Source organism: Lepus europaeus, chromosome 17 (assembly GCF_033115175.1).
Source record: "Lepus europaeus isolate LE1 chromosome 17, mLepTim1.pri, whole genome shotgun sequence".
NCBI classification, from domain to species: Eukaryota; Metazoa; Chordata; class Mammalia; order Lagomorpha; family Leporidae; genus Lepus; species Lepus europaeus.
The window spans coordinates 41,635,765-41,660,138 of NC_084843.1; the positions used below are offsets into that span (position 1 = coordinate 41,635,765).

The window sequence follows — 24,374 nt, forward strand, 5'->3', positions numbered from 1 at the left end:
ACTGTGCGAGTATTTTATGTCTTGAATAGTCACACCATCATGAAAGCTTTGAGCAAGTCTTGTTTTGTAGGTGAGGAATCTGAGGTTCCAAGTACTTAAATAACCACCCTACTGTTTCCCTGAGACAAAGTAGCAGAAATGGGATTTGGAACTGGCCTACCCCAAACCATGTTATTGTGGAAATTCTATATGATGCTGTCTCCCCCTTTGTGAAGTGCCATTTTTTTTAAAAATTTATTTTTATTTATTTGAAAGTCAGAGTTACACAGAGAGAGGAGAGGCAGAGAGAGAGAGAGGTCTTCCATCCACTGGTTCACTTGCTAGATGGCCACAATGGCCGGAGCTGCGCTGATCCAAAGCCAGGAGCCAGGAGCTTGTTCCCAGGCAGATTAGCAGGGAGCTAGATGAGAAGTAGAGCGGCCAGGACAGGAACTGGCACACAAATGGGATCCCTCTACTTCAGGCTGTGACTTCATCTACTTCACCACAATGCTGGCCCCACTATCTTGAGTTTTAATTCTTGAGTTTTAATCTTCTGCTTGGGGGCTGGCACTATGGGTGCCAGCATCCCAAATAGGTGCTGGTTCAAGTCCCAGCTGCTCCACTTCCAATCCAGCTCCCTGCTAATGTGCCTGGAAAAGTAGCAGAGAATGACTCAAGTTCTTTGGCCCCTTCATCCACATGGGAGACCTGGAAAAAGCTCCTGGCTTCAGCATGGCCCAGCTCTGGCCATTCATGGCCATTTGGGGAGTGAACCAGCAGATGGAAGATCTCTCTTGCATGTGCACACACGCACATACTTTTTCTCTCTTTACCTTTGCCTCTCTTATTCTGTAACTCTGACTTTCAAATAAAAAAAATCTGCTCGACTTTTTTTCACTATTATTTGCTAGTTTTTCTTCATTTTATGACATCTGATTTGGCTTATAATTATATTTGCAATATTTAATTAGTAGCCTATTAAATATTTTCAACATTGTTCTCAAGATTTTAGTGAGAGTATATTATTAGTATGTGACATCATTAAAATACGCCTCTTTGTAACCAGGGCTCTGATACTTTTACTGCTCTGACCTTTCTGAGGCCTGTATGGGAGGCAGACAGGGACTTCTCTATTCTTAATGTACTTGAGTGTGTCTGTGACATCATTTGTATGATTGCCTGGTTCCTGTCAGTATGGAATTAGTGAAGAGAAAGGATAAAATGGTGCCAGAAATCCTCTCCAGAACTTCACGGGATGGGTTAAGAGCCTGAAACCTTTAAAACAGAGATCTATTCACATGCTCAGTGTGAGTTCTGTGACTTCTTTCAGTGAGTGTAGCTGGGAAGATGCCATGAAGAATGGATTTTAAGTTTGTAAGTTTATGAATATATGGTATCCATTTTTTTTCAGTAAGGGGTTACTTGTTTTAAAAATTATATGTGTTTAGATTTCTAGAGTGTTTTTATTAAATCAGCAGATACTGCATATATTGGTAAATACTTTAAAGCTTCAATAAAATCTTTGGAGGCAGATGTGGTGAGTCTTACTGAGAGATGAGCAGCCTGAGGCTTACAAAATCATGAAACTTGCCCAAGCTCATGTGGGTAGGAAGTGATGGAGCCAGAATCTGAACCTGGGTCTGTTTGATTTCATGGACTTTGCTTCTGACAATTACACTGCCTCACTGGTTACACAAAGCAGTGATATATATTTTGAAATGTATCTATGTTTTTTATTTGAAAGGCAGAGACAGCCAGATTATTAATTCTCCATCCATTGGTTCATTTCTCTGCAGTTCAAGAATTTGTTTTTGAGAACTTCTTAATGTTCTTATCAATGTTTTGAGATCCACTTCTTGCATTTCCTCTATCTCTTCATCTTCATAATCTTGCATTGGGGTGTCTTGTTCATTTGGGGGCATCATAGTGTCTTCCTTGCTCTTGTTACCTCGGTTTCTATGTTTGTTGTTTGGCATGTTGGAGATAATTTATGTTTTTTGTTTTTGTTTTTGTTTTTGCTGTGGTGTTTTTTTCTCGTTATACTATGCCTCTATGTGGGCTGTCTGCTTTGATGGATCCTTAGAGGCTGTGATGGGCTTGGCCAGAGAGCTCTGCTTGATTCTTCATGTTTAAGGCTGTGCAAAAAGTGACTCAGCCAGATTGTTCTCTCCCTTGCTCCTTGCTGGATCTCTCTCTCTCTCTCTCTCTCTCTCTCTCGCTCTCTCTCGCTCTCTCTCTCTCTCTTTTTTTTTTTTTTGACTCATTTGGGACGTAATTCCGCACAGCTGAGTGGAATTGAGGGTAGTTGAAATCTGGCCTCTGTGAGTATTCGTTTGATCTACCCCTGGGACCACACAAAGAGTTTATGCAGCCCTCAGTGTGTTCTCAAGTTTCACTATAGTCCCAAAGTTACTGAGTTTGTGTACTCGTTGGCGCTTTACATATGTAAAATGGCGCCTGCTCTTTGTTTTGTTAGGTGAGTGGAGAGAGAGGCCTCTGCCTTTCCCCACCAAATGTCTCGGGTTTCTGAGGTTTTTGTCTTACCTTCCGTTCGTTCCCGCGCTAGCGAGATTCTGCGGCTTGGCTCCCACAGCTGGGCTTCCACGCGGTGGGCTCCCTGTAGGTCCTCTGTGTCACATCTACTAGATCCGGAAGCGTTTCCTCTGCAGTTTTTTCTTGAGTCTTTTCCTGAGGCTACAGTAATTCCACTTTTATGAAACTTTATTTTCCCAGACTATCTGCGCATGTCCTTACTATCTGCCATCTTGGCTCCGCCCCCCCATTGGTTCATTTCTCAAAGACCCACAACAGCCAGGGCTGGGTGAGACCAAAGCCAGGAGTCGGGAACTCCATCTGGGTCTCCCATGTTGGTGGCAGGGAGCCAGTGGCTTGAACCATCACCTGCTGACCCCAGGATGCACATTAGCAGGAAGCTGGATCAGCAGCACAGGTGGGACTTGAACCCAGGTACTCCAGTATGCTGTGCAGGCATCCCAAGCATTAACTCAAATTGCAGCTACATGACACCTGCCCCAGGAGTGGCATTGAGATATCTTAACATGTCTAAGAATTTTTGTTTTGTTTTAGTTTACAGTCATACAACAGTAGTTCTAAAACAGTGAAGTAAGCCCCATCCACATAGAAGGGAAGACTTCTGTGTGGTGCTGCTTGGTGATGGGGCTTCAGGACAGTGACAGCTCTGTTACCTGGTGGACTGAGCCCCTGTGTGATGTGGGAGGTGTGGGCCTCAGTCTGTGCCTCATTCCCCACTCTGTGTTCACCACACTGCTGAAGCAGTTCAGCTCTGTTCACCGTGGCAGGTGCATGAACAGCTGCTTCTTCCAAAGCCACACAATCACACGGTGAAGGGCAGCTCTGGCTTTTCTAGATGAACCTCAGAATTTAACAGTGTTAGGCTACTATATCTTTTCAATAACTGAAATTTCTTTCTGTTTTTAAATACATTTTCCTCCTTGTTCTGTACAGAACACTTGGCAAATATTGAAAAGGTTAAACAACAAAATGGAAAACACCGGAGACAGCCACTAATGATATTTTGAAGCAGATGCTTCCACTATTTATCTCTGAATATGTATGCTTTTTTAAAAATATACAATCATAGGGTTCCAGATACGATTTTGCTTATTAGTACAACTGCAGAATTTTCCCCCATGAGTCTAAATATTTTGTTGTTAACAAACTTTCAGTGGCTCTTCCTTAGGGGTAACAGTATCTGTAGTGCTATCCCATAAAATGAGACAGACCTTATCCTCCCTGGTCTCAGTGAGAACCTTTCCAACATAGGCCATCATGATCAGCATAGGTATTAAAACAAACAAGAGCTTCATAATTGCCACCTGTTTACACACATCTTATCAAATAATTGACGAGTTTTCATCACATCATCTGTCACACCATGTAAAGAACCTGACTTGTCAATTTCCCAGTATGAGTATTGTGCATGAATGAAGCACTGAAATTCTCCTTTGACTGAAAGACGTTTGCAACTTCCCTTTTTCTTTCTTTGGTCCATCTGTGACAAGTAGCTTCCGCCTTTTCACAGTTAAATGAAACTTTCAAACCCTGACTTGCAGGTGGTTTTGCCCTCCTAGTGACTATCATGGTTAATGAAACCTTCTCCTACCTTCTTTTTTGGCTCAGTATTTCACATGGGTGAAACCCTGAGCCAAAGCAGCTCCACTCCACTCACCTGGGAAATCCCCACACCTCATGAGTGATGCTACTTTTGCCTTTTTTTTTTTTAATTTGACAGATAGAGTTAGACAGTGAGAGAGAAAGAGAGAAAGGTCTTCCTTTCGCTGGTTCACTCCCCAAGTGGCTGCTACGGCCGGTGCTGCGCCGATCCGAAACCAGGAGCCAGGATCTTCTTCCTGGTCTCCCATACAGGTTCAGGGGCCCAAGCACTTGGGCCATCCTCTACTGCCCTCCCGGGCCACAGCACAGAGCTGGACTGGAAGAGGAGCAACTGGTACTATAACCCGGCGCCCATATGGGATGCCGGCACCACAGGCAGAGGATTAACCAAGTGAACCACAGCGCCTGCCCCACCTTTATTATTTTTTTTTCTAATTTTTTGAGAGACATTCACAACACAGTGCAGATTTGGCTTCTTCTGGACTGAAGAGTTCTGTAGCCTAGGGGCTGGAATTATCAACCTTAGAAAAGGCTCATTTGGTGCTAGAACTGTAAAACATGTCACCTGTTCTCTCTAGGTCAATACATTAAATCTTCTTCCTGGTCCTCACCACACCACTGCTTTTCTTTAAAGTCTTTGTGATTCCAAATTGCCATGGGGAAGGGGTGAGGTAGTCAGGGGCAAAGGGCTGAGGGAGGAGGACAAGACCTTTGAACTCCTTATTGTCCCTCAACCAATAGCTCTGCTTTCCTGTGTCATATGCATTGAACTTCTGCAGATTTTTTTTTTTTTGAAAGAAAGCAATCTGCTCCCTAAGAAAGTAGAGACTGTGTTAATCACTGTGGCATGTAGCTCCTCTGGGAGGGTGACAACATCGAGGCACAGAGTCTCACTTCCAAGTTCCCATTATACCTGTAATTCTCTGGTGGTGACATTGGCCTCTGTGGGTTTGGTGCTTCTCCTAGGCTCTCCAGTTGGCATTCACACGGACTGACCTGCTTTGAGGGAGGTGACTTCCATGGAGGTAACTTGGAAACCCTGCAGTTAGGAGAGATGCAGTGTCAGCGCCACAAGTGATGGTGGTAGAAAGTAATGTATTGGTATTGAGGCTGGTGAGCTGTACAAAGTTGAAACTCTCAAAGGCCTGGAAGACTGGACTCTGTATTCTAGATGATGTGGGTTACCACAGGACAAGGTTATCTTTGTCAGAGAGTATTGTGGGGTACATGAAATCCAGCCTGAGATCTGTGAACTCCTCATGAGTCACTTCCAAACCCTTTGAAAACATTTTAGGTGGGCTCTTTCTTCTTTTTTTTTTTTTTTTAAAGATTTATTTATTTTACTTGAAAGTCACAGTTACACAGAGAGAAAAGAAGAAGAAGAAGAAAAAGAAGAAGAAGAAGAGAGAGAGAGAGAGAGAAGTCTTCCATTCGCTGATTCACTCCCCACCCAGATGGCCGCAACGGCCAGAGCTGTGCTGATCCGAAGCCAGGAGCCAGGAGCTTCTTGCTGGTCTCCCACCCGGGTGCAGGGGCCCAAGGACTGCTTTCCCAGGCCATAGCAGAGCTCGAACCAGCACTCATATGGGATGCTGGCACTGCAGGCGGCAGCTTTACCTGCTGTGCTACAGTGCTGGCTCCTCGGTGGGCTCCCTTACTCTGGAGGTTGGTACTAGTGAACCACAGAATGGACCCCTCCCGAATCAGGAACTTGAGCAGCGTTTGTACCACAGCTCGGTTATCTCCAAAGGAGTTTCTCTAAAGATATTTTTAACCAGCAAAGACTGAGGAATTGTCTAGAGAACTCGCATCAACTAATTTACATGTGATGCTCAGACTCCTTAATCAACTGTTCAAAGTATCTGGTGTTTATAGACAGAACAGTTGATGCAGCGATATCCACATATGAAGACCTTGATGTGAATACATCATCAGTTACTCAACAAATGCATTTAGACCTGAGGTGAAAACAGGAGAGAAAATTTTTGTTTTCCCCTTCAGAAGAGGGGTAAATTATTCTCACTTTGCAAATGTAATAGGACCCATTAGAATCAAATGGGCCTGAGCTGTTCTCTGGCTGGCTGCCACAGCTCCTGGCCTGTCTCCTGCCACAGTTTGGGCACTGCATGACCATTGGGGTGACATTCACAATCAACAAGATGGGAACAAATGGCACCCCGGGGACTGTGAAATGCTGCAGGCCTGGGTATACTCATTCACTCTGTCATTCATTTATTTAACAGCTTCTCTGTGCTGGCCACTATTCTTGGTACTAGAATACAATAGCAAACAAGGCAGACATACTGTCTCCTCTTGTAGAACTTACAGTCCCATGGGTTAGGGAATGGCGGTTCAGGGAGACAGTAATAAAGCAGTAGATAAATAACATTTCAGATATGATGGCACAAGGCAAATCAAATAGAGCAGCAGTGTTTTGGGCTAAGAACCTCACTATAGATTGGGTCTAAAATATGTAACCTGTGTGCTTGTTGGCTATTTTTTAGTTTTTTGCTTTGAAAGATTTATTTATTTGAAAGGCAGCTTGACAGAGGGCAAGTTAGAGACCTTCCACCTGCTGGGTTACTCCCCAAATAGCCACAATAGCCAGATCAAAGGCAGGAGCCAGGAACTCCAGCCTGGTCTCCCACGTGGCAGGCAGAGGCCCAAGTACTTGAGCTGCCATTTGCTGCCTTCCCAGGCACAGTAGGAGGGAGCCAAATTGGAAACATAGCAGCTGCTTCTCCAATTGGCACTGTGATATTCGATGCTGGCATTGCAGGTAGTGGCTTAATCTGCTGCATCACAGTGCTGGCCCTGGCTGTTTTTTTCTTACACGGCATTTTTTTTAATTGATTTATGTATTTGTCGGAAAGAGTTACAGAAAAGGAGAGACATCTTCCATCTGCTGGTTCACTCTCCCAACTGGCTGCCAATGGCCAGGGCTAGGCCAAGTCAAAGCCAGGAACCAGTTCTCCTACATTGGTGCAGGGGCCTAAGTACTTGGACCATCCTCTACTGCTTTCCCAGGTGTATTAGCAAGGTGCAGGACAGTAAGTGGAATAGCCAGAACTTGGACTGGTGCCCATATATGATGCTGGTGGTGGCTGTACCTGCTATGCCACAGCACTGGCCCCACAGAACAAATATTTTACTTTGGTCAACTCTGTCATTAAATAACCTTGAGGAGAGGTGAGATTTCCTCTATCAAAACTATGTTTTTTTAGTATTAAGGAATTCAGATATTTCTCAAGAGTAACCACTTAATGGTGAAAACTGCGATTACTTGATTTCTTAAATAGTTTGTTGAGATATAATTTTAATGTAATAATTAATTGCTGGCTATAACATATAAAAGGGATTTCATATATGTTCAGGACAAGATATAATGTACTGCTCATAAAGGTTGGGATTGGTTCAAGCATTTTAGACTCATTGTTGCCCATGTTAAGTAGGTCACTAAATCTTACTGATTTTTCCCCCCTTTTAGAGTGTCTTTGCTTTGCCTGTTTCTTTCTTCTTGGTCCTTTTCACTGCTCTGTTTCCACCCTAGTGAAGCACTTATTAACTCAGGCTGGTCTAATATTAGAATGATAGCCTCTCCCTTGGTGTCTGCCCCTGGTCTAGCTGATGGGTTTGATTTTCTGATTTTACATTCTTTTTTTTTTTTTAGATTTCAGATTTATTTATTTGAAAGGCATATTTACAGAGAGGCAGAGGCAGAGAGGGAGGGAGGGAGGGAGGGAGGGATGGATGGATGAGGGGAGGGAAGGGAGGTGTCTTCAGTCTACTGATTCACTCCCCAAATGGCCACAACAGTGAAGCTGGGCCAATCTGAATCCAGGAACTTCTTGCAGGACTCCCATATGGATGCAGGTGCCCAACGACTTTTGTCATCTTCCACTGCTTTCTCAGGCCATAGCAGAGAACTAAATTGGAAGTGGAGTAGCCAGGACTAGAACCATCATCCATATGGGATGCTAGCACTGCAGGTGGTGACTTTTCCCACTATGCACAGCACTGTCCCCCTGATGCTACATTCTTAATTCTGTTCCCTTCTTTAAAGCCTTTAGGGATAACTGCCTCTTTGTTTCAGGCTAGAGACCAGACTCTTTAGCCTAGCATTTGAGATTCCTTCTGATCTGGCCCTAACCTGCTTCTCCAGGCTTACCCCTGCTTTGTTACCTAGTGTTGACTTTCAACTACATCCAGATTTTCTATTCCCCTTCATTTTAATGCCTTTGATCAAGGTATCTGGAAAATTCATCCATTTATTGCATTAAAATTCCCTTTGTGAATCCTCTTTGATATTCAGTGTCCAGTTTAAATAGATATCTCTCTCTTACTTATTGAAATAGGTTAAATATATTTTAGTGACGGTTCTAGGATTTTTAAAAAGTCTTTAAAATTCGTTTATTTATTTATTTGAAAGAAGGAGAGAGACAGGGAGGGACACAGGGAGGGAGAGAGAGGGAGAGATATCAAGCTCAAGTTCAAGATTAAGATTGAGATCTTCCATGCTAGTTTACTTCCCAAATGCCTGCAACAGCTGAGACCGAACTATATGGAAGTCGGGAGCTTGGACTCTATCCAGGAGTCCCATCTAGATGGCCTTGACCCAAGCACTTGAGCCATCATCTGCTGCTTGCCAGAGTACATGCAAGAAGGAAGCTGAATCAGAAGGAAAACAGATTCTTGATCATACTCATTCTGATATGGGATCCAGGCATCCCATAGACATCTTAACTTGTGTGTCACAATGCCCACCTCCAGTTTTAGTACTTGAAATCTCTTCTGTTTCTGCTGGTTCTCACTCATGGTGTCATGTTTCCTTATGTTTTCGTGTGTTGACCAGGAACTTATATTCCTTGGAAGTTTTATCAATGCAAGTTTTTTGAGTCGTAGAATGAAGGTAGATTTTTCCGAAGCATACGTATGTTGGCTTCTGCCAGGTGCCATTATCAGTCTGGACAGTCTTAAAATTACATGATGTGCTTGAAGTTTTTTGAAGCATACAGCATGACTACAAAACTGCATGGATACTGGTTGTTAAGAATTCTCAAGAGAAAATTTCCACTACCCTTGCCCCAACTCACCAGAGAAGCTAGGGTTAAAAATCGATTTCTGGCCGGCGCCACGGCTCACTTGGCTAATCCTCCACCTGCGGTACCAGCACCCCAGGTTCTAGTCCCGGTTGGGGTGCTGGATTCTGTCCCGGTTGCTCCTCTTCCAGTCCAGCTCTCTGCTGTGGCCCAGGAAGGCAGTGGAGGATGGCCCAAGTGCTTGGGCCCTGCACCCTCATGGGAGACCAGGAGGAAGCACCTGGCTCCTAGCTCCGGATTGGCGCAGGCCATAGCGGCCATTTGAGGGGTGAACCAACGGAAAAGGAAGACCTTTCTCACTGTCTCTCTCTATCACTGTTTAACTCTGCCTGTCAAAAAAAAATTGATTTCTGTTTTGGTTCAGCAAGTTTATTTCTGGTTACCCTTATACTGAGGGTTTAATTTTGTGAGGTTGCAGTCCTGTGTTAGGGCCTGTTAAGTTACCAACTTGAGCAATCCTAGTTTTTTTTTCTCCTCTCCTCTTGTTCTATGTTATCATTGTAATGGAAGTTTAAGGTGACCAGAGTCTTGCCTTGATATTTCTACAGCTCCCAGCATTCTCATTTTTACTTTGTTTTGGTCTGTTTATCCTTTGCTTTATTGTCACCTCATTGGTGTATTTAAAAATGTGCTGTTTTATTCTTTGATTATTGTTGTAAGGAGAGTAGTTTAAAGTATCTAGTGTGTCATTCTGCAAAAATGGAAGACTGTTTTTGTTGCTCCGTTTTTAGTAGTGCTTCAGATAGACAAGGTGGAAATACCTTTGAGCAGAGTTTAAAAAGTTATTAAATACTTTAGTATGGCCCTGCCTCCTCTTTTACTTTGAATATCTGCTATATGCCATTGGTTTAGGTTAAGAATGAAGTGCAGAATAATCCCTTGTAATACACTTTCTGAGTTGGTTGAGACCTCAGTGTCTTGGAGATTTTCTTTATTGAAATGAGAATTTGTTGTTGTTGTTGAATTATTGATTCATTGTCTAATGATTTACTGTGTAGTTTTACCCTTCTAAATAGGAATGGATTCCTGAGTTAATGGCTCAGCTGCGAGGGATATTGTTTGTTGCACGCTATCCACTATCCTCTGTAGGTCCATATAGCAATGTCCTGTGAGAGGCTCTGATTCCTTTTGTCCTTATGTTTAGGGATATTTCAATTGATTCTGAATTAGTGGGATAGTATTTGTAAGTGAAAATATTTGGAATTATCAGAATATGCCCATGATTTAAAGAAAAATTGATATCAAGAAGGTTTTTTTTAAGATTTATTTATTTGAAAGAGTTATAGAGAGAGGGGGAGACACACAGAGAGATCTTTCATCCATTGGTTTAATCCCCAGATAGCCACAATGGCCAGAGTTGGGCCAGGCCAAAGCCAGAACCAGGAGCTTCATCCAGGTCTTCCACGAGGAAGGCTGAGGCACAATGACTTGGGCCATTTTCCACTGTTTATCCCAGGCTGTTAGCAGGGAGGTGGATTGGAAGTGGAGCAGCCAGGAAACAAGTCAGCACACATGGGATATGGCATTGCAGGCAGCAACTTGACTGGCTTTGCCACAATGCTGGCCCCCTGAGAAGATATTTTTAATGTTATGATTTAAGTGTACAATTCACACATCTGCAGAATTAGTTTTGTGATTTGAAATTTCAACTGACTATACTCTGAGCACTGAGTAAAAGTATACATGATATGATGTATTGATATCTGGTGACAGTGTGCAGTATGTCTGTGTGCCACTCACTCACCAAAACGAATCACATGCTCTGTTGTGACCATTACTCTTTTTTGTTTTCAGAATCCCATGTTACACTTGCCTACCTGTCAGTCTACATAGCTACATTAGAACATAATTTCTGGGTGGTGCCACGGCTCACTTGGCTAATCCTCCGCCTGCGGTACCGGCACCCCGGGTTCTAGTCCCAGTTGGGGTGCTGGATTCTATCCCAGTTGCTTCTCTTCCAGTACAGCTCTCTGCTGTAGCCCGGGAAGGCAGCGGAGGATGGTCCAGGTCCTTGGGCCCTGCACCTGCATGGGAGACCAGGAGGAAGCACCTGGCTCCTGGCTTTGGATCGGCACAGCGCGCCAGCCGCAGTGCGCCAGCTGTAGCGGCCATTTGGGGGGTGAACCAACAGAAGGAAGACCTTTCTCTCTGTCTTTCTCTCTCTCTCTCTCACTGTCTAACTCTGCCTGTCAGAAAAAAAAAAGAACATAATTTCTGGGAAGTAACAAATATTTTGTGTGGCTTAAGCTAGTAAGTAACTTTTCAAAATGTGTACTGTGGTTTTGAGCAAATATTAAGTGGAATGAATGTTGATTTTTATATTGGTAGAATACTCAAGTTGTGACCATCAGAGTAGTAATAATCGTTGCCTGGTACAGTATATATTTTGAGATTTTTTAAATTAGTGGTGTGTTTTAAATATTTACCATGAAAGGACCCAGAAGCATAATGTGGTAAACATGCTTACGGGATTGATAGCATGATTTGTCAGCCAAGTGCTTACATAAGACCACATTATGATTAGAAATGTTAAAATTAATATTTTGAGTGCTTAGAGCAGTTTTTTAAATAATTAGTCTTTTTAATTTTTTAAAAGAATTTATTTGTGTATTTGACTGGTAGAATTAAAGACAGTGAGAGAGAGAGAGAGAGAGAGAGACAGAGAGAAAGGTCTTCCTTTCGCTGGTTCACTCCCCAAATGGCCGCCATGGCCGGCGCTGTGCCAATCTGAAGCCAGGAGCCAGGTGCTTCTTCCCAGTCTCCCACGCGGGTGCAGGGGCCCAAGCACTTGGGCCTTCTTCTACTGCTTTGCCAGGCCACAGCAGAGAGCTGGATTGGAAGAGGAGCAACCGGGACTAGAGCTGGCGCCCACATGGGATGCCGGCACCACAGGCGGAGGATTAACCTAGTAGTATGCCATGGTGCCGGTCCCTACAGCAGTTTTTTTATTATTTTTTCATTAGCTGTATTTGGAAGTCTTCATTTTGTAAATTATGTTTGCCTGACAGGTCTTCACAGGAAGTCATGAAAAATGCATTTTGCCTTATTTTTAAATACTGTAATGTTTATTATTGATTAGCATTGTTGGAGATGGTTTCTAGAGAGGAAAATGAGTTTCATCCCATGTTATAAATATTTCTGTGTTTTAAATTTATTTAACTCAAATCATCCATTTGTTATTTTTTTGTCCAAAGTTTGCAGACATAAACTTCTCTGAAATATTTTTATCACATTTATGTTTTTTGAAAAAGATGTATTTATTTGTTTATTTGAAAGGTAAAGTTACAGAGAGATATCTTCCATCTGCTGGTTCACTCCCCAGATGGCCAGGGCTGGGCCAGGCCAACCCAGGAGCCAGAAGCCAGGAGCTTCCTCTGGGTCTCCCACAATGGCCTGAGTACTTGGGCCATCTTCAGCTGCCTTTCCAGACACATTAGCAGGGAGCTGGGTTGGAAGTGGAGCAGCCAGGAGTTGAACCTGGTGCCCATATGGAATGCCAGCATCACAGGTGGTGACTTAGCCATTACACCACAATATTGACCCCTGCATTTTTTATATTTAAAATGACTTTTAAATTACTTGAAAGAGAGAGAATAAGATAGAGGTATTCCATCTGCTGGTTTATTCCCCAAATGCCCAGTTTCTGCAACTGTTTCGAAACCAAGAGCCAGGAACTCATGTAGGTGACAAGGACTCAGGTATTTAAGGTTTCATTTGCTGCCTCCCAGGGCAGGAGGCTTCTGTTGCGACCATTTGGGGAGTGAACCAACGGAGGGAAGACTTTTCTCTCTGTCTCTCTCTCTCATTGTAACTCTACCTGTCAAATAAAAAAAAATGCTATTTTTTTAAAAAAAAGGCAATGGTATGAAAATACTCACTTTCAATGTCCTTGATTTTCATCTCCCAGGGAATACATTGCATCTTAAAATTATCAAAGTCTCTCTTGAACTTGACCCATTTCTGGTCATTTGCTTCCTCCCTTACCAGGAAGCTGGATTGGAAATCTCATAGCCCAGTCTTGAACCTGGCTTGCGGATGTGGGATGTGGCCATCCCAAACAGTAGATTAACCCATTGCACCACAACACCTGCCCTGTTGTTTGAATTTTTCATGTAATGAGGGCATTTCTGAAAATAATATGAAGTGTGTGTGTGTGTATGTGTGTGTGTTAAATAGATTTATTTATTGGTAGGGAAAAGTTACACAGAGAAAAAGAGAGACAGAGATCCTCCCTCTGCTGGTTCACTCCCCAAATGGCTGCAACAGTTAGGGCTGGACCAGACCAAAGTCAGGTGCCTGGAACTCCATCCAGGTCTCCCACGTGGGTACAGGGGCCCAAGCACTTGGTCCATCCTCCACTGCTTTCCCAGGTACGTTAACAGTTAGCTGAATTGGAAGTGGAGCAGCCAGGACTCAAATCAGTGCTCATTTGGGATGATGGCATCACAGGTAAATGGCTTAATCTGTTGTACCACAACACCATCCTCTATAAATTATATTTTTAATGAATTGAATAAATTGACAAGGAAAGTTTATTAATTTTTAATAAAGTTGAAGGAAGTTTTCTTTTTTATTTAAAAAAATTTTTTTAAATTTATTTGAGAGGCAGAGAAGCAGATTAACAGAGGGAGAGAAAGCTTCCATCCACTGGTTCATCCCCCAAGTGCCTACAATGGGCAAGGCTGATCCTGGCCAGATGGAGGCCTCCCGTGTGACTAGCAGGATCTCAACCACTTGAGCCATTGCTGCTACCTCCCAGGGTTTACATCGGCAAGAAACTGGAGTCAGGAGTCAGGGCGAGGTACTGAACCCAGGTATTCCAATATGGGACACAGGCATCCCAACCACTAGGCTAAATGCCTATCCCAAGGAACTTTTCTTAATGTGGATAAGTCTTTTTTCCTTTTTTTTTTTATTAAAGGGAATTTTAGATCTTGGGGCACTCTTGATAATTATTTTATATCACACTAAAATGTTTTTGTGTTGACTTTACATATTTATTTATACTCATTAGTTTGGGAAATAAACTAAAATAAAAACAAAGATAACTCATTTATGGAATCCTTTTTTTCTAAGATGTTTGGTTGAAAACTATTAATTATTAATGCGTTCATTTACAAACTCCCACAAAGAAAAGCAGTTGTGAAGAAAAATACTTGAAGGCATGATTATCATTCTGACATTTCACATTCTGTTGCTTTTTGCTGTTGTCAAAATGAATGCATCGAAAGTAAAATAATACTTAGTTTTCTGTTTCTGCTATTAGCCTGGTTGTGGGTGGGTGACAGGGTGTGAGGAACACATCAACTGCATCTACTTGTAATTCATAATCTGTTTTCAAATCCCCTAAACTTTGTTTCTGCTAATGGAGGGTGTAAATATTTTAGTTTTGCTGTGTAGAATAATCCAGAAGAATCTCAGTCCATGAATTTATATATTTCTTCTTTCCTTTTTTTTTTTTGCTGTAATCAGTTGTCTTGTGTCATTTCTCTTTAAATAAATTCTTGTCAGTTTGATACACCCTCTTATTTCAAGATAATATCTGCTACCAACCAGTTGTCTCTTCTTTCTTAACTGTCTTTTTTTGCATTATGTCTATGGAAAACCTTGTATCAAATAGGGAGACCAGGAAAGGCATTTGTGTGAAGGAAAACATCCAGATAAAGACATAAGGAGGGGAGGTGGGGGGCCCTGCTGTATCTGGGACAGCAGCACCCTCTGAAAGGGGATAAGAGACACAACAAGGCCCTGATCCTTTCCTGTGCTGCAGAAAACCTCTACTCAGCCCTGTCCAGTTCATAAAAGCTGAACCTCTGCTTTCAGACCCAGATCTGTCACAGTCAAATCTGTGTGCTCTCCATTACCCTAGGTGACTCTAGGAGGAAATTATTGTTGGTATTAGGAAGCCTTCCAGCTCCTAGCACAATGAGTTAAACATCGTGAGCACTGTGTCTGATTTGAAGCAAAAGTGGTATTTATTGATAGGTATAGGTAGGTAGACAGAGTCATTCTCTTTGCTCAACTAGTGTCTCTCTCTCTCTCTCTCTCTCTCTCTCTCTCTCTCTTACTCTGCTTTTCAAATAAAAAAAGAAGAGCTTACTTTTGAAGTTTCTTATCAGCCCCTAATACATTTTGTTCACTAAAATCAGCCAGATTTGTTGACACAGTTCTCAGAGTCCAGAAGCAGAGAAATTAGGCCAACTTAAAAGACGTCATGCACCTGGAAAAGTAAGAGTGCAGTTTGAAATGAAATGAGCACTGTTAGCATAGGTCCTTTCTTGATTTTGTCTGTTGTTGCTTGGAGTGGTAAGGTGCATCATTAAGGTCCCAGTTTCAATGGATGAGCATCTAAGGCAATCAAGCAAAGCTCAGTTAAACAACAACAGCATTGCCCTGTTTCATGTATTCCCTGTATGTCATGTTTTTTAAAACATCTTTGAGTTGTTGTCTGATCAGAGTTTTTTATTTGAAATAACTGTTAGAAGCTCTTTACAAAAATATGTTGATAGTATAACTTCAAAGTTTAAGAAGAAAGTTAAATTATGGTAAACCTGTTCCCTCTACAGAAACAGTTACTTTGTGGGAATATATATCCTTTAAATCATTTTTCTGTTTTAATTTATAAAAGCAGGTCACAGAGTGTTTGTTATAAACTGCCTTTTCTTCCCTCACTTAGTTCAAACAGTATTTGTTTTTTAGATTTATTTATTTGAAAGGCCGAGTTACAGAGAGAGAGGGAGAGAGGGAGAGAGGGAGAGAGAGAGAGAGGGAGAGAGAAGGTGGGAGGGAGGGAGAGGTCTTCCATCCACTGGTTCATTCCCCAAATGGCCACATGGCTGGAGCTGCACCGATCTGAAGGCAGGAGCCAGGAGCTTCTTTTGGGTCTCCTACACAGGTGCAGGGGCCCAAGGACATGGGCCATCTTCTACTGCTCTCCCAGGGCGTAGCAGAGGGCTGGATTGGAATTGGAGCAGTTGGGATTTGAACCAGCACCCAAATGGGAATGCAGGCACTGCAGGTGGTGGCTTCACCTGCTATGCCACAGTGCTGGCCCCCAAACAGTTCTATATTTGTGCAAATGTTTGTGCACTTATGGTGTAAATATTTATTTAAGCACTGCATGATTTTGAGATGTACTTTGATTAAGGTTGGGAAACAAAGTATCTTGAGCCAAAACAAATTGCACAGGTACTTACTTTAAATCTATGTAGCCAAATAACTTTGAATATCCTAGGACTTAGGACAATGCAGATTGTATCATTCACTGAAAGAGTGCTTGGTTTTTTTTTTTTTTTTTTTTTTTTTTAGTCAAAGAACATGAGAGAAACTCTTTTGTAGCTTCTACTCCAACAAACCTAAGAATGGGTGGCCTGCCCTTAGTTTTTTTAGGTCTGGGGGCAGTTTGCCTACTGGCACCTAGACACAGCCTCTTTCATTGGCCTTACCACCCTTTCCAGGCTGTCAACTGAGAAAGTCCCAAAGTGGCTCAGCAAGATCACCTATGTATTGAAGTCAAGTGATAAGTGATAATCAAGTGATATGTCTCCTTATCAGCCATGTACCTGGGCACTTATCAGGGCCACTTTCTGGAAGTTTGCTATCTAGCAGGGACACTGAACAAGGAATTATTATATGGATACTGATAGTAAGGATGTTCATTGTCAGAGAAATGAATGACAAGTATCTTGACCTTATCCGGGATGTCTGTGGAAAGCTTTCTGGAGGAAAAGATATTTAAATTGACTCCTAAATAAGGAGTTATGTAGAAAAACGGGGCAGGGAAAGTCAAGGAAAGTCAGGGGAACTGTCAGACAGAAACCAAGATTCATTTAGTCGTCTCCATTCAAGAACATTGTCTTTCGTTGCTTCTGGAACATTGGAGTGATTTTCCCCATATACATCCATATACAGTAGTAGTGAGGAAGGGTGTAACAGTTCTGGGAATCATAGCCTAAAAATATTTTGCAGACTGGTTCTTTGAATGTTAGTAGCTTTGGGTAAAATAACACTGAGCAAATACATTGCTGTTCTAATCACACGGCCTTGCTGAGCATCCCCAGACAAGGTGATCATGGGAATTGCATCTCTGAGGATGTAGTGAACAAACCAACCCTTTTCCCACTGCTTTCACACAGCAACAAACAGAAGACTTCTGGACCTCCAAAAGATGTGAGGATTTCTTCCAGCCAACCAGTAGCAAGCTGTCTATGTGGTCACGAGCTGTGTGTCTTCCAGTTCAGTTTACTTCAGGCACTGTCTGCCTGTAGGTAGTATAAGGTCACACAGGTCAATGGCTCAGTCACCGAAACTGTCCTATCCCACCTTAGATGCTGTCAGGATTCCCGCAGCTCGCTCCTCGGGTTCCATTCGTTTGCTTGAGCAGGTCCCAGAACGTAGGAAAACACTTACATTTACTGGTTTATTACGTAGGACATTACAAATACAAATGAAGAGATGTTATCAAGTGAGATTGGAGGGAAGGGGCATGGAACTTTCATGCTCTGTCTCTGGGTGCTTCACAGTTCAGGAACTGCCACACGCTGAACCATCCAGAAGCTCTCTATGCCCTCTCCTGTGGGGTTGTAATGGAGACCTCATTGCTCAGGCATGACTTCTGACGGACCAGGCTGGGGAACCCTGCAAGGCCTGTCTGTTGAGATTCTTGAGCAGTCCTTCCTCATGGATGTGGGGCAGGACCCTAAGGAAGGAGGAGGGTCTTATGATCTACTTGATCTACTGTTAGGGTAGGGAGAGGATTGCTTTCTGGCCAGCTTTAGGTGGAGGAAGTTTCTATGACCTGCCTTGGGGAAGAGAAACTCTGGTTTCTGTGGCTTGTCTTGGCGGGGGGAGTCATAAGCCAGGGATTGTGGATGAAACCAAGATAAAAATTAATTAATTTTACACATACCGCAGGGTTCTTGTCAGCTAAATGGCTGTGATATCTCCAGATTTCTTATGTTGGCCATGCCATCTTCTTTGCTGCTTCTATGAAGTAGGTTTCCTGTGAAGGCCAGGTGGCTGCAAACTATAGCCTGAGGCTGAATCTGAGACTTGTTTTTATAAATACTGTTGTGTTGCAACACAACCATGCTCAATCATTTGAGGTTTATCTTTGCACTGTAACAGCAGAATTGAATATTTGCAAAAGATACCGTAAGTCTTGCAAAGCCTAAAATTCTTGCTCTTCCTTTTACAGAAAACACTTGCTGAGCGCTGGTCTCAGCAGAATGCGTAACCAAATGTGTCCTGTAATTTCTCTTCTGGTTGGTGTTTGTTCCCTCTTTTTTCTTTCGTTTTTATTTTTAAAGATTTATTTTATTTATTTTGAAAGGCAGAGTTAGATGGGGTAGTGAGGGTAGAGGCAGAGAGAGAGGTCTTCCTTCTGCTGGTTCACTTCCCAGAAGGCTGCAATGGCCAGGGCTGGGCCAGACCAAAGCCAGGATCCTCCTCTGGGGCTCCCATGAAGGTGCAGGGGCCCAAGCACTTGGGCTATCTTCTGCAGCTTTCCCAGGGGCAGTAGTAGGGACCTGGATCGGAAGTGGAGCAGCTTGGAATTGAACTGATGCCTGGTGCATGCTGGCTCCCAAGTCTTTCTTTCATTGCTTCTTTTTTTCCCCACTCTCCTTTCCTAGTGATCAACCCAGGATATGCTAATAAATACATAAACAGGGATGATGGAGCACATTCCATCATCCACATCAGTCTTTCTCCCTTATTTCCTGATTTTTAGTGGCCAAGAAGAGAAAAAGCAAAAACTTTCACTCCAGTTTAAGAACTGTATTTAAAGTTGAGAGCTGGGGACAATGTTGTGGCACAGTGGATTAAGCCACTGCTTCCAGTTTGAGTCCATGTAGCTCTGCTTCTGATCCAGGTTTTGTCTGTCTGTTTAAGATGGATTTATTTGAAAGAGTTACGGAGAAAGAGGGAGAAAGAGAGATTCTCCATCTGTTGGTTTACTGCCCAGATGGCTGCAACAGCCAGCACTGGGCCAGGCCCAAGCCAGGAGCCACAAACTTCATTCAAGTCTCCCATGTAGGTGCAGAGGCCCAAGCAGTTGGGCCATGTTCTGCTGCCTTGCCAGGTGCATTAGCAGGGAGCTAGATCAGTATTGGAGCAGCCAAGACTTGAAACAGCACCCATAGGGGATGCTTGTATGACAGGTAGAGGTTTTATCTGCTAGGCCACAACGCTGGCCTCTCCAATCTAGTTTTCTGCTAATGTACCTGGGAAGTCAGCAGAAGATGGCCCAAATACTTGGTTTGCTGCACTCCCATGGAAGACCAGGGGTTCCTGGCTGCTAACTTGAGCTTGGTGCAGACCTGACTATCGTGGCCATTTGGGAAGTGAACCAGCTCCTCCTTCCTCTTCCTCGGCTACCTCTTATTCCTCTTCCTCCTCTGATTCCTCTCCTCTCTTCTCTTCTCCCCCTCCCATCCCCTCCCCTGCTGTCTCCTCCCCTTCCCCCTCTCCCCTCCCCTCTCTCTTTCTCTCTCCTCTCTCCTCCTTCCTCTCTCTCTCTCCTCTCTCTGTGCCTTTGAAATAAAATAAGTCATGAAAAAAATAAAGTTGAGTCCTGCCATTTAAGAAATGGGTTAACTCAGGAATGTCTCTTTGCTTCTCTGAAAATGTCAGGTTGTTCTTCAAAAAATGTCGATGCTTTCCTCCATCAGGGTTGTTGTAAGGGTCAGAGCACCGAAGTGTGAGTGTGCCTGTCATTTATTCCTGAAACTGCTGGATGGCTGACTTCCTTCACCTGTATGCATCTATGAAAAAATGAATGTTACTTCTTTTTTTTTTTTTAAGATTTATTTATTTACTTGAAAGTCAGAGTTACAAAGAGAGAGGAGGAGAGGCAGAGAGAGAGAGAGAAAGAGGTATTCCATCCACTGGTTCACTCCCCAATTGGCCGCAATGGCCAGAGCTGTGCCTATCTGAAGCCAGGAGCCAGGAGCTTCTTCCAGATCTCCCACGCGGGTGCAGGGGTCCAAGGACTTGAGCCATCTTCTACTGCTTTCCCAGGCCATAGCAGAGAGCTGGATGGGAAGTGGAGCAGCTGGGACTCGAACTGGCACCCATATGGGATGCCGGCACTGCAGGAAGCAGCTTTTCCCGCTACGCCACAACGCTGGTCCCTGAATTTTACTTCTAAATGTGGCTTGTTTTTTTTTTTTTTTTTAATTTTTGCTCAGATATCAATGAAGAAACCGTTCTTATTAAATGCACTTTGAATAGGAAAGTGTGAAGCTCAAATTGTTTGCATTAAATATTACTGTAACTACAAATCAGTGTTATTGTATGAAAGTCTTTCTATATTTTTTAAACCAGAAGCACAGCGTTTTGAGGGTGGCAGGAAGGATCAAATGTTAAGTCTAGAGATTAGAGATACTTTTATTCCTATATTAGAGTTATAGGTAGTATTTTTGTCACTGTACTTTATGGTAGAAGTATCATACAGTGATTTAAGATAGACTTTGCTAGGCATATAACATGCACTATTGAAGTACTTTGTTTTGTGAAAATGAAAATATTGCTATGGAATTTTCTAGTACTTTAATTTATGGTACTAGAATAGAAAAAGACTAAACCGCTGTCCATTTATTTATTTGGAAAGAAATTGTATGTTCATGTTAAAGATAGTAAGGAAAATAACGGAATAACCTGTCCTTTAGATGCCACTTGGCAATGAGTTAGATAGAGGAACAGGTTCACTGAAGATCCCCTCTGTAGACTCCAGTCTGGTATTAAAGCTTATCTATCTGTGGAACTGGAATTTGGCTGGTGGTTACATGCCTAGTAAGAAGCCCACATGCCATATAAAAGTGCCTGAGTGTTGACTCCTGGCTGTCTACTGGCTTCAGCTTTCTGCTAAATGCAGATCCTGGGAGAAGCCGTGATAGGTCAAATAATTGAGTCCCTGCCACTCTGTGGGGTGCCAAGATTGAGTTCCTGGCTTCTTGCTTTGGCCCCAGTCCAGCCTCGGCTGTTGTGGGCCTATGGAGATTAAACCAGTAGATGGGAGTGCTCTGTCTCATGAATAAATGAATAAATGCAAACTTATTTTGTGTTAGAATTAGGAGAGTGGACAGTTGAAGAACACTTTTCTTTCTTATCCAGTTTAACCACTGGATAGACCACTGGGAGTTAGAGGGTTGAGATACTGTTGGTAAATTGTGGCCAGGTGATTTTCTGGTGTTTCCTGCTTGAGTGGGACTGGTTTTCCCCTCACAGAGTGGGAGAGAGCAGCATGGAATGCATGGGCAGGCTGGCCCTTCTCCTAAATGCGCTGCCCACGTAAGCTATTCTCCACTGCACCGAGAAGGTGGGGGAAGACCAGGCTGTTAAGCCAGTGGGAAGTCTTCCAAATGAAGCTAGGAAACAAGGAGTGGAGCCTGCCCACTCACTGTTGAATGGATGCATTGCATGCATTTCATTCATTGTTATTTGCTAAATAACTGCCTGTTTTCTCAGCAAGTCTGTTTCAGCTTCCTCATCTGTAGAACTAGGATAGCAGTAGTAACATGCCTCACGGCGCTATTAGCAAGATGAACTGAAATAGCACCCATGGATTAGCTTGTTTAGAAACAAGCCTAGCATGTGATAGAGAGTTTGTGCTGTTTTTACCTTTAGTAGTATTAGTCTTAGAGACATCAGGTCAAAGGATTCAGGTGCACTTAAAATAGGGAAAGGTTAAATAATGTCCAAGTTATGGTAATTTCTGTCAAGGTGTAGGTTCCTGTTGAGAGACAACAGCTGGCTGCAGGGAAAAAAATTAGCCCTTATTTTTAGTTTGTTTTAAACTAGGAGGGACAGTGTTTAATGAAAGGCCACTTTTCAGCTCTCTGCTGTGGCCCGGGAGTGCAGTGGAGGATGGCCCAAGTGCTTGGGCCCTGCACCCCATGGGAGACCAGGTTAAGCACCTGGCTCCTGCCATTGGATCAGCGCGGTGTGCCGGCCGCAGCGCGCTGGCCGCGGCGGCCATTGGAGGGTGAACCAACGGCAAAGGAAGACCTTTCTCTAGGTCTCTCTCTCACTGTCCACTCTGCCTGTCAAAAAATAAAAAAATAAATAAAAAATAAATAAAAAATAAAATGAAAGGCCACTTTTTTTTTTTTTGACAGAGTTAGAGAGAGAGAGACAGAGAAAGGTCTTGCTTTTTCCATTGGTTCACCCCCCCACCCCCACCCCCACCAAGCGGCTGCTACTGCCAGTGCGTTGCTGCCAGCACGCTGCACCGATCTGAAGCCAGGAGCCAGGTGCTTCCCTGGTCTCCCATGTGGGTACAGGGCCCAAGGACCTGGACCATCTTCCACTGTACTCCCGGGCCACAGCAGAGAGCTGGACTGGAAGAGGAGCAACCGGGACAGAATCTGGCGCCCCGACCGACCGGGACTAGAACCCGGGGTGCTGGCGCCACAGGCAGAGGATTAGCCTAGTGAGCTGCAGCACCGGCTGAAAGGCCACTTTGTTTAAAAAAAAATGCTCTTAGGCTTCAGAGAAAATTCCTTAACAGTCGTTGGGATGGGGGTGGGGGGGGATCATCTGAGGGTATTTGAACCCTTTGTTTTGAAAACTCCCGCTGCTACCTTAGGGGCATATCATTACCTAGAAAAAGGAATTGCTATTTTGATTTTGTTTTTATTAGAGAAGCAAAGAGAGCGCCTTCACTTCCCCGAAATCCTGCAAAGGCCAGAGCCAGAGCCGGGAGCCGGGAGCCAGGAGCCAGGAATGCAGTCCTGGTCAGGTCACACATGAAGGTGGCATGAACCCAGTTATTTGACTCCTCACAGCTGGGTGCATGTTGGCTACAACCTGGAGTCAGGAGCCAGAGCTGAGAATTGGACCCAGAAACTCCAGTGTGCCACATGGGTGTCTTCACTGCTGGGCTGCATGTCTGCTCTGCTATTTATTTTAAACATGGATGTTTCAAGGAGAAAAGAGTTCTGGCCTACATTCTTAATAACCTACCAAAGTAAATACGGGAAATGTTTCTGCATTGGTTGTCTGTTTAGATGTGGTTACTTCTGCTGTAAATGCTGTAAGCATCCTTTGCTTGTGTCCAGACAAGCTTCTTCCACACTGCACGTACCACAGTGCTTTGGAATCTTAGATGTTTCCTAAATATCTGCTGAATGAGTTGATAAATATAAGAATTCAGATATATAAAGCAACAGAATAGACGTGCCTACACAAGTTTCTATGCCAGCCCTTTTTGATTTTCATTCCTACTTAATATTCATTTTAAAAAAGCCGCAGATCATTCATGAGAAGAGGCAGCCTATTTTAGGAGCATCTCAGTTTATTTAGAAAATGCCATGCATTGTTTTTGAAAATGGATCGAACATTTCATATGAGTGCTTTATGCAGCGTTATCTTTCTCCCTCTTGTCACAAGGCTTAGTTTTTAGAGATAGGAGCTCATAATATCATGAAAAGTTAGTTCTTTTTTGCTGTGTGGTTTCAGTATTTCTTGTGTTACCACTCGAGTTTGGTGGACGCAAATAGGAGGCCAAAATTGTGTTGCTAACATAGTGATCCTGGACAAGTCTCTGAGATTCTATGGGTCTTGGCATTGTCATCCCTGTTGAGGGAGAAGCTGGACATAGAAATCAGTGAAGTATTGAAGCTTTCAATGATATGATTAAGATTCTCTAACCAGTTTCTGTTTGTAGCCAGGCATCTGTGGACGTATGAGGTCTGTGGTTCAGTGAGTCAGTCTTAGCTGTCTACCATGTGGTTGAGAATTGTTACTTGAATTAATTTTGTAGAAACTGTTAGTAGTTCAGAAGATTTAAGAATATATATGTTGTTTTTTTAAAAAGTCTCTATTAGGAAAATTTAGATTAGACTTTGGATGTTTTAATTTGCATTCAGTTCTCAAAACTAATATAGAACATCTCCAACATTTCTCTTTGAACACATGTGTTAAACAGTGTTTAAGTCTGATCTGTCACATTAAAAATACTCTTGTTAAAATTGTTTTATGAAAGGAGTGAGTATTGTGGCACAGTGGGTTAAACTACAACTTGGAATATCTGGTTGGAGTCCCAGCTATTCCACTTCCAATCCAGCTTCCTGCTAACACTCCCGGGAAGGCACTTGAGTTCCTGCCACCCATGTGGGAGACTCGGAGTTTCAGGCT

General features: G+C 43.1%; 1 protein-coding gene across 7 annotated transcripts in view; it reads left to right on the forward strand.

Annotated features, from left to right (window-relative positions):
* Window positions 1–24,374, forward strand: part of SGMS1 (sphingomyelin synthase 1) — a 465,134-nt gene that overhangs the window by 306,896 nt on the left and 133,864 nt on the right. The gene's annotated exons all lie outside the window — the stretch shown is intronic.